Source organism: Rhineura floridana, chromosome 6, assembly GCF_030035675.1.
Source record: "Rhineura floridana isolate rRhiFlo1 chromosome 6, rRhiFlo1.hap2, whole genome shotgun sequence".
Taxonomy (NCBI): Eukaryota; Metazoa; Chordata; class Lepidosauria; order Squamata; family Rhineuridae; genus Rhineura; species Rhineura floridana.
The window spans coordinates 7,730,389-7,740,430 of NC_084485.1; positions in this window are offsets into that span (position 1 = coordinate 7,730,389).

Sequence of the window (10,042 nt, forward strand, 5' to 3'; positions counted from 1 at the left end):
GTCTCTCCTCATAGGGCTTGGTTTCCAGTCCCCTGATCATCCTTGTTGCCCTCCTCTGAACCTGTTCCAGTTTGTCGGCATCCTTCTTGAAGTGAGGAGACCAGAACTGGATGCAGTATTCAAGATGAGGCCTAACCAGTGCTGGATAGAGGGGAACTAATACTTCATGTGAAGTGAAGAGAACAGAGTAGAACCATTATTTCTTGTGATCTGAACATTACACTTCTGTTAATGCTGTCTAAGATCACATTAACTTTTTTAGCAGCTGCATCACACTGCTGGCTCATCCTCAGTTTGTGACCAGCTCGGACTTGTCTCATGTACTGCTCCAAAGTAAGTTTATCATTTTTACAGTTCTCCACATTTCCACATTCGCTTGCGATAAAAAAATCTTCTTGAAAATTGTCAGCATTTTAGTGTGCGTTTCTCTTAATGTACACATTACTGTGTTCAGTTTTGCTTAATGCACATATTTCACAAGCACTTCCCCCTAATATAATGCAATTTTGTATGTTGCTTTCATTAATATGTGCCTTTTTATTCACACTTTCTCCTAAAATACACTTTTTTGTACACATTATTTGATAAGCGAACTGCATTGCAAAATTTTGAGAAATGCAGATTTCAAAAAGTAGCTCCTTTTCTGTTTGCATTTTGCTTCAAGCCAAATCTACCTCATCCTACACTTGTGCCTTGGATTCTTGTCCGTAAATGCATGACTTTAAATTTATCCCTACTGAATTTCATCTTGTTGTTTTCCATCTGGCATTCCAACCTGTCAAGGTCATTTTCAATCTTGATTCTGTCTTTTTGGTCTTAGCAACTTCTCCCAGCTTCATGCTATCTGCACATTTTATGAGCCTTCCCTATACTCCTTCATCCATGCCATTTACGAAGATGTTGAACAGTTCAGGGTCTTAGACAGTGCCCTAGAGATGCGAAGGCCTGGGGGGGGGGAGAACCCAGAAAAAGTCAGAATTTTTTTCCCCCTCCCTCCATTATCCCCAGTTTTTCAGGGGAAAGTGGAAAACTTCAGAGGAAAAAATGAAAAACAAAAAACCCAAGTTTTCCCCCTGATTATTTTCTGTTCTTTTTTTTCCTGGGCCTTCATATCTCTACAGAGCCTTGTGGCACTCCATCTGAGATCTCCCTTAGGAATGATACAGAGCATGGTGGTTGGTGCCCACTGAGACTGATAGGGCAAAAGGCAGGGAGGCCAACAGTAGGTGGCTCCAGAGCCAATGACAGAGCCAGAACCAATGAGTGGCAAGGACAACTCATTCCAGTTTTGTCTCCCTCCTAGTCTCTGCTGAGTTCTACAATGGCAACACCGAAACTATGGTGGAGGAAGCTGACAGCTAGCACCACCCCTCTGGACCGGATGCAAGAAGTAGACAAGCAGGTGGGGACTGGCTAAGGGCAGGCTGAGGATGGAGAGGCAGTGTCCCATTTGCCCTAACTGACCAGTCTCCACTCATGCAGAGCTACCGAGGAACATCATTGGCTTGGGCTTCTGACGGCTCTAGAGACCTGTGTACCACTGCAGCTTGCAGAGGTGACAAAGTGCCACCTGAGTGCGGCTGGGAAGCCTTGGCTTAACCTAAACATTTTGCAGAAGCATCTCATCTCGTTTCACAGCCTCCTTTGCCGCTGCATCTAGTTTTCCCATGCCCAAAATTCCCTGTGCTCGTTTCAGCGGTTTTAGCACCCTGTCGCTTTCAGTGCCATTCCCATTTGCCAGTGTTCACCAGACAGATGCGGAATCAATGAAGATGGGTCACCCAGGGGAGAGTCAGATGAGGATAGGAAAGGCCATGATGAAAATTGCAACTGAAAAGGCAAGATGGCATTTCTGTGCAGTTCAACGGTATGGGAGAAGAAGGAAGAACTGGTGTGCCACACGTAGTGCAAGACATGCGGAGATGGGGCCCCAAAGAGCCCCCAAACTGATGCGACGTGCATGGATTACTCACATAACCTAAAAGGCTAAATGACTGACACATCTCCAGGAGTGCCCCCTCCGATAACAGCTAATCCAAACGTTAAGGTTGGCATTGGGAGTGGGGAGGGCTCTGCTTGAGGTCCCAAGCTGGATTTGGGGTGAGGGGATGTGTCAAAGGGCATTCTTCATGGGAAGGCTCCATCTCTGGAATGATCTTCTCTCAGAGGTGCATCTGTCTCCCACACTGTTGGTTTATTTGTTTGTTTGGAGAATTTTATAAACCTATTGATGAAATTCTTCAAGGGGTGTACTGATAAATTACAAATACAAATGTAGCTAAAATCCATAAACCAGATGTGGTGAACTTCCAGCCCTGCAGATGTTGCTGAACTACAACCCATCAGCCCCAGCAAGTATGGCCAATGGCAAGGGATGGTGGGAATGGTAGTTCAGCAACATCTGGAAGGCGAAAGGTTTCCCACAACTGCCATAAACCAACTACAAACAAATATACATAGAATCGTCGTCGTCATCATCATTTTAAAAAAATATATGATTTTAAAACAAAGGTAAGTGTCAAAATACAAAAACAAGCATAAATAACTAAATCGTATAACAAATGTAAGTAAGGTTTCAGACACCATTTGAAAACATTTTTTTATGCCCAGGCTTTTGTGGCTTGATAAGTAAGAGGTTTGCTCCTCAGTAGTGATGTTTGTATTTCTCTTTTCATTAATCTGTTACATTTAAAAAAAAAATTTCTAGTGTGGTGTTATTGTATTTTGTGTATGAGGCATGGCACCCTTGGCTATTTCTAAGGAAAGGCAATTTATTAATAAACAAATAAATCACCATGATAAAAATAATAATCTTTGGTACATTGAGATAATTGAAAATACAAGGTGGCACATTCCAGAAAATAGAAGCACACAGAGTGCAACTCTTTGGACATAGAAACATAGGAAGCTACAGACTGTAGTGACAATCACCAACTTGGATTTTTTGAAAACATGTTTAGACAAATTCATGAAGGATAAGGCTATCAAGGGCTACTACCCTTGGGACCACAATACCTGATGAAACACCTCTCCCAACATGAACCCACCTGTATACTACGCTCAACATCAAAGCCCCCCCTCCGGGTGCCTACTCTCAGGGAAGCTCGTAGGATGGCAACAAGGGAGAGGGCCTTCTCAGTGGTGGCCCCCAAATTATGGAAAGATCTCCCTGACGAGATGCGCCTAGCTCCAACACTGTTATCTTTTCGGCACCAGGTCAAGACTTTCCTCTTCTCCCAGGCATTTTAGCATGTGTTTTTAAATGGCTTTTTAAAAAAGTGTTTTTTAAATTTGTGTATTTGTTTTTAATGTTTTCATTGTTGTAAACTGCCCAGAGAGCTTTGGCTATGGGGCGGTATATAAATGCAATAAATCATAATAATAATAACATCCACAATGGCTATGTTGTACTTCCACTGAGAGAGACAGTGTGGCTTTCAATACCAGTTGCTGGGGATCACAAGTGGGGAGATCGGTGTTGCGCTCAGGTTCTGCTTAAGGGTTTCCCAGAGACGTCTAGTTGGCCACTGTGAGAACAGGATGTTGGGCCAGATGGTCCTTGGTCTGATCTAACAGGGCTCTTCTTAAGTTCTTAAAATGAGCACAGCAAGGAGTAGACATGGATAGAAATGTTCTTCTTGAAGTGCTGCCTTTCTACATGCAGGGAGATTGGGGAAAAAGAAAAGGAACATTAAAGACTGTGATTTTCCCCTACCTTGTTCTGTATTCTCTGTTGCTGATCTTGGAAAATCTAAATAAACACACACACACACAATAGTGTAGTGGCAAATTCAGACATGCAGGGTCCCTTCCTAATAGTCACAGTCATGCCTCCTTCTAAGATTATAGAATAATCTTGCCAGGCTTGAATACGGCTTTCTGCTTCTCTGTCACTGTCACTGTTTGACTGTCCCTTCCAACTGTCAGAGATATTGCTTGAATTGCTGAGTTTTATTAAATTACACATTTCTCTCCTGCTGCTACCAAACTACTTGATGATGTAGATGGGATGCTATCATTAGGATTCACTGTCTGTTCTTCTGCAATTACAGAATTTCCCCTCTCTGCAACTTGGCTTTTTAAAGAAGGAACTAATAGAAACTCCTTTCACTCTGACTGGCTCCAATCAGCAGGAAACGACAGGGAAGCAGATTCTTCTCAGTGGCTAACACACTCCCTTTCCTGCTAATTGGCTCATAGGATGCTGGAGACATAGGGATCCTGCTGGGATCTGCTTCCTGAAAAAGTAAGGGACAACTACACCCCTGAACACAGGCACACAAACGAATGTGATTTTGACACCTGCAATCTGAAGAAATAAAGTCCAGAATTCCTGTCCCTTTTGGGTCATGTGTGTATTATAGGATAATCTTAGGGCAGAAACACATTCACCGTTCTGCTGGTTGCAGTGCATTTCCAAGGGGGTACATGACGCTAAATATTTTTTAAATATTCAGCTTCAAAGAGATTTCACAACTGATTGGCAGATCAACCCATTCCCCCTCCAGGTGTGGCCAATGGAAACACTTTGCTGTAGGCGATTAGTGTTTTCACAGCCTTAATAACAGTGAACCAGCAGAGCTAGGAGATCTCTTAGCAAGAACCAGGCTGGTTAAGGGAAGGCTGTGAATCTGTTATAATAACATTTCCATTAAGACAGTTGTTGGCTTCATCTCTTTTAAGGAAGCAGAATGGTACACGGAGTGGGATCCCTAATGCTCCAGGCCACATCCACACCAGAGAGAGAGAGTTGTTAGGAGACTGTTTTTCCCCTCACAGAGCTGCAGTTCCCAGAATTCTCTGGGAAGAGGGGCTGACTGTTAAACCACTCTGACCACTGGAGCTCTGTCAGGGGAATAGGAGTCTCCTAACAACTCTCAGCACCCTTCATAAACTACACTTCCAAGAATTCTTTGGGGGAAGCCAGGATTATTTAAAGTGGAATAAATGTCTGGGGTGGATATGGGCCTACTTTCATCAGAAAGAAAAGTACAATGATGAAGAGAGGGAGCTCCACAAATGAAGCATCTGAAGATCCCTTAGGAACTGAAGCACCCAAGCCATGCTGAAAGACCTAGGAAGAGAGTCAAAGCTGTGACAGAAAAATAAGCAGAAAAGACTGTACTCCTGAATTCTGCAAGACCCGAAGCAGTAGCCAACATTCTAAATAGCATATGACTAAGTCAGACGGAGAGGACAAACTTTGACATGTTTGCAAAAGTTTGACGAGTTTTATATAGCCAAAAAAACACTGGGAAGATATACAATTTGCAGGAGGACTTAGAGAGAAAGTAAGTTGTGTGAAGAATTTTTAAGGGACCTGAAACTGATGTAATGGGCAAAACTTGCAATTCCAGACAGCTAATAGGCTCCATCATGAGAGATCAGATTGTGGTTGGCATTAAGAGATCCAAATCTACAAGGACAGAGAGTGGCCGCATGTCTTACTTTACAGAGGACAATCCTCTGTTTCTAGTGTAGGTAAACTAGGCACTAAGTGCAAAATATTGCTTGCAGATTTTAATTCACAAATAGGCAAAAAACCCTAGCGGTTTAAGAACGTACCTATAGCCTACAGCTATTCTATCAAACTTTAAAAAGCAGGGAAATTGGGAAGCTATAGTGAATGCACCAGGGGAGCAGGAGACTGGACCTCCTCTCTGAGATATTGTACTGCCCTACAAATTTGTCAAAATTCAAACACAATTTGGATTGGTCTTTCACATTCCAATCCACTTCCTATGTAGCTTGGAAGAATTTGGAAACATGTGCCTCTGAGCTACGGTGAGTGGTGGCAACACCTGCAATCAGGACTACATCTCCAAAGATGGAGAATTACATTTTTTGTATTTTGTTGGTGTTCTTCTTACTTTGCTTCTTTCCTGTGTTACTACTGTTTCTACAGAGAATCTAACCTAGAAGATTATATTTCTCTCATTATTCATCCCAGAAATCTGTGTCAAATTTATTTTCATTAATTTCAATGCCTTTTTATTGGTCAGTGTCATATGATGGTGAAGACAGCCTTTTGTGTTTCAAACTGGAGCTTATGCTGTTTCTATTTTGGGTGCATTAACAGTTGAATCTGAAACTGCAGTTTGATGTAAAATCAGACTGATTCCAATATGTTGCTACTTAAGTAATGACTCTAGCTGTTGGAAAAAACAAACTTGTCCTGCCCAAGATCCATGTTTTCAGCCTGCTATGCTTAATCTACTCCACTTAAGGAAGGGTGGGCATGGTTAATTAAAAACATAGAGCACACCTAGAAATTTGCTAAAATATATTTCACATCCCACTATTCTATCTTATGCAAACTGAGACATTCCTCATGTCCATTGGAGAGTATTCTGCAGAATAGTCAGCGCCATAATTCCACAATTGTTTTTGGAGTTTTTTTAGTTCAAATTATGCAAAGCGTTGCTGTACTTCACTTATTCACAGAAACAGAAGCAAAAGAAAATGATTTACTATAGGAAACCTCACTAAAATTGCAAAGTAAATCAAACATATTTAAAGTGACTATCTGAACTATATCAACTGTCTCAATAATGTTGCTTCCTCCCTGCTAAAACAAGATCAGCACAGCACATGTCTTGTTTCTGTTATTTGAGCTAATTGCAAGTGTTGCCACCACTCACCATATGCTCAGAGGCATGTTACCAAAATTCTTCCAAGCTTCACAGGAAGTGGATTGGACTGTGAAAGACCAACCCAAATTGTGTTTGCATTTTTACAAATTTGTAGGGCGGTACAATATCTCAGCGAGAAGGTCCGGTCTCCTGCTCCCCTAGTGCATTCACTATAGCTGCCCAATTTGCCTGCTTTTTAAAGTTTGATAGAAATATCTGTGGGCTATAGGTACGTTCTTAAACCGCAAGGTTGTCTCTGCTTTTTAATCTGAGATGTAAGAAATGGGATCCTGTGCAAGTTTGCTGGGAATGGATTGATCATTTGCATGCTTATTGAGTTCAATGGGATCTACTCCCCTGCAATTATGCTTAGGAAGACCACGGGGAAGGGGAGGGGAGGAGTGTGATGTTCCTATATTAGTGTAAATAGGGTAAGTGCTGGTTGTATAGGAGATACATGGTAAGTAGAATGAAAGTGGAAGGGGGAGTGAATGGGCAGTAGAATGCTGGATGATTGGCTGAATGTTTAAAATGGCTGACAGTATAAAAGGAAGAATGTCAGGTAAATCTGGGTGGATGTGGTGTGGATGTGAAGTGGATGTGAGGTGGACGTGGGTGGACTCGAGTGGGTTGTTTTGGTAGGTTTTAGAGAGTTGTTTGTCAGGAGAGCGTGGAGAAGGAAGGGAGTGGAGTTCGGATTAGTATTAGATAAAACCATATGCTTATGTGCCTTATGAAGAAATCTTGTTAATCTTGTTCTCTGTGTTATTTAATAAATACTTAATTTGGTTTACCAGAGGCCTGATCCTTGGCTGGGGTTTCACAGACCAGAAGGGAGGGTGAGGTAAATAACCAAGGCTGAAGAGTGGCAAATGGTGGCAGCGGGTGAAGGGAAGAATATAACACCACAAGTATTCAGAGCAAACCAGAATTATAAGCAGTCTGAGTAAATCAAAGGGATTGGGACAGCTTAAGCACGCAGTCACAGAGGTAACCTGATTGAGGGAGACTCAGGCAGAGTCTCTAGGAATACTGGTTATAGGACGTGACTGGTGGTGCTGCCTATGAGATCTATGCTAGAGCGGAGAGGGAAACCATAAAAAAGGACAGTCCGGACTGGTGGAGTCCCTGGTGGTGCCTAGAGACAGGCAGTAACCACGAGCAGGTAGGAACCTGACAGGAAGAGCCAGGGAAGGGCGTCACAAGGAGGAAGAGGGCAGGTTTGATCATTTGCATGCTTATTGAGTTCTGTGGGATTTACAGCCATGCAATCATGCTGAGGATAGGTGAAACTGATTGCAGGGGGGGAGGAGGAGAGGGAGGGAGGGCTGGAGTGGACATGGGAGGAAGAAAGAAGATGGGAAGGGGAGGAAAGATGGAGGAGGAGGGGAGATGGAAAGGGATGGAGGGGAGGGGAAGGACATAGAGGGAAGGAAGGAAGAGAGGAGGGGAGGAAGGCAGGCGTGATCATTTGCATGCTTATTGAGTTCAATGGGATTTACTCTTGTGCAATCATGCTTAGAATAGGTAAAACTGACCATGGGGAAGGAGGAGAAGGGGGGAGGGGGGAGGGAAGGAGGAAGGGAGAGTAGTGGGGAGGAAAGGTTACTGGAAGGAGTGGAGGGGCGGGAGGAGCAAAGGAAGGGGGAGGGAAGGAGCAAGAGGAAGGGGGTAGGAGGGAGGAGGAGTGGACATGGGAGGAAGAAAGAAGATGGGAAGGGGAGGAAAGATGGAGGAGGAGGGGAGATGGAAAGGGATGGAGGGGAGGGGAAGGACATAGAGGGAAGGAAGGAAGAGAGGAGGGGAGGAAGGCAGGCGTGATCATTTGCATGCTTATTGAGTTCAATGGGATTTACTCTTGTGCAATCATGCTTAGAATAGGTAAAACTGACCATGGGGAAGGAGGAGAAGGGGGGAGGGGGGAGGGAAGGAGGAAGGGAGAGTAGTGGGGAGGAAAGGTTACTGGAAGGAGTGGAGGGGCGGGAGGAGCAAAGGAAGGGGGAGGGAAGGAGCAAGAGGAAGGGGGTAGGAGGGAGGAGGAGGGGAGGTCAGGTTTGATAATTTGCAGGCTTTTTGAGTTCAATGGGATTTACTCCTGTGCAAGAAAGCTTAAGATAGGTAAAACTGACCTGGGGTATGCAGGAAGGGGGAGGGGGAGGGGAGAAGATTGGGTGGGTGGGCACTGGGCAGAGGAGAAGCCCCTTTCCTTTCCAAAAGTAAAACGATGTGAACCGTATCATTTTTCAGCATTTCCCCCATGTTTTTATTCTACAGCAGGCACATGTAGTCTCCCATCCAAATTTAAACCAAAGCTGTCCATGGCCGCATCCAGGCCAGACCTTTATTTCACTTTATAAATAATAATAATAAAATTTTATTTGTGAGTCGCCTATCTGGCCGAATTAACGGCCACTGTAGGCGACGTACAGTGACACAATAGAATACAATATATAGATCAAAACAATAATCAATATTGTTGATTGGCAGACTGCCAAGACCTGAGCCTCCATGGACAGCTGGGAGTCAAGAATGATCCCAAGGCTGCGGACCTGGTCCTTCAGGGGTAATCTCACCCCATTGAGCACCAGGTCTATGTCTCCCAACCTTCTCTTGTCTCCCACGAGCAACACCTCGGTCTTGTCGGGGTTTAGCTTCAGCCTATTCTCTCCCATCCATCCACTAACGGATTCCAGGCACTTGGACACGGTGTCCACAGCCAACTCTGGTGAGGACTTAAATGAGAGATAGAGCTGAGTGTCATCCGCATATCGGTGACACTGCAGCCCAAATCTCCTGATGATGGCCCCCAGCGGCTTTACATAGATGTTGAATAGCATGGGGGAAAGGATAGAACCCTGTGGTACTCCACAATTGAGAGGCCAAGGGTCTGGAACCTCATCTCCCAATGCCACCCGCTGGTGCCTGTCTGAGAGATAGGAACGGAACCACTGTAAAACAGTGTCCCCTATTCCTAATCCCTCCAGGCGATTTAAAAGGATATCGTGGTCAACGGTATCGAAAGCCGCTGAGAGGTCCAGGAGGACGAGGAAGGTATATTCTCCCCTATCCAACGCCCTCCTCATATCATCCACCAGGGCGACCAAGGCTGTTTCAGTTCCATGTCCAGTCCTGAAGCCCGATTGGAATGGATTTAGTAATCTGTTTCATCCAAGTGTGTCTGTAACTGTTTGGCCACCACTCGCTCAATCACCTTGCCCAAGAATGGTAAATTGGAGACTGGGCGAAAGTTATTCAACTCTTGGGGATCCAAGGAGGACTTTTTCAAGATGGGCTTTATCACTGCCTCCTTGAAGGCTAATGGCATTGCACCCTCTTCCAAGGATGCATTTACCACTGCCTTGATCCCTTTGCTCAGTCTCTCTTTGCAGCTCATAATGAGCCACGAGGGG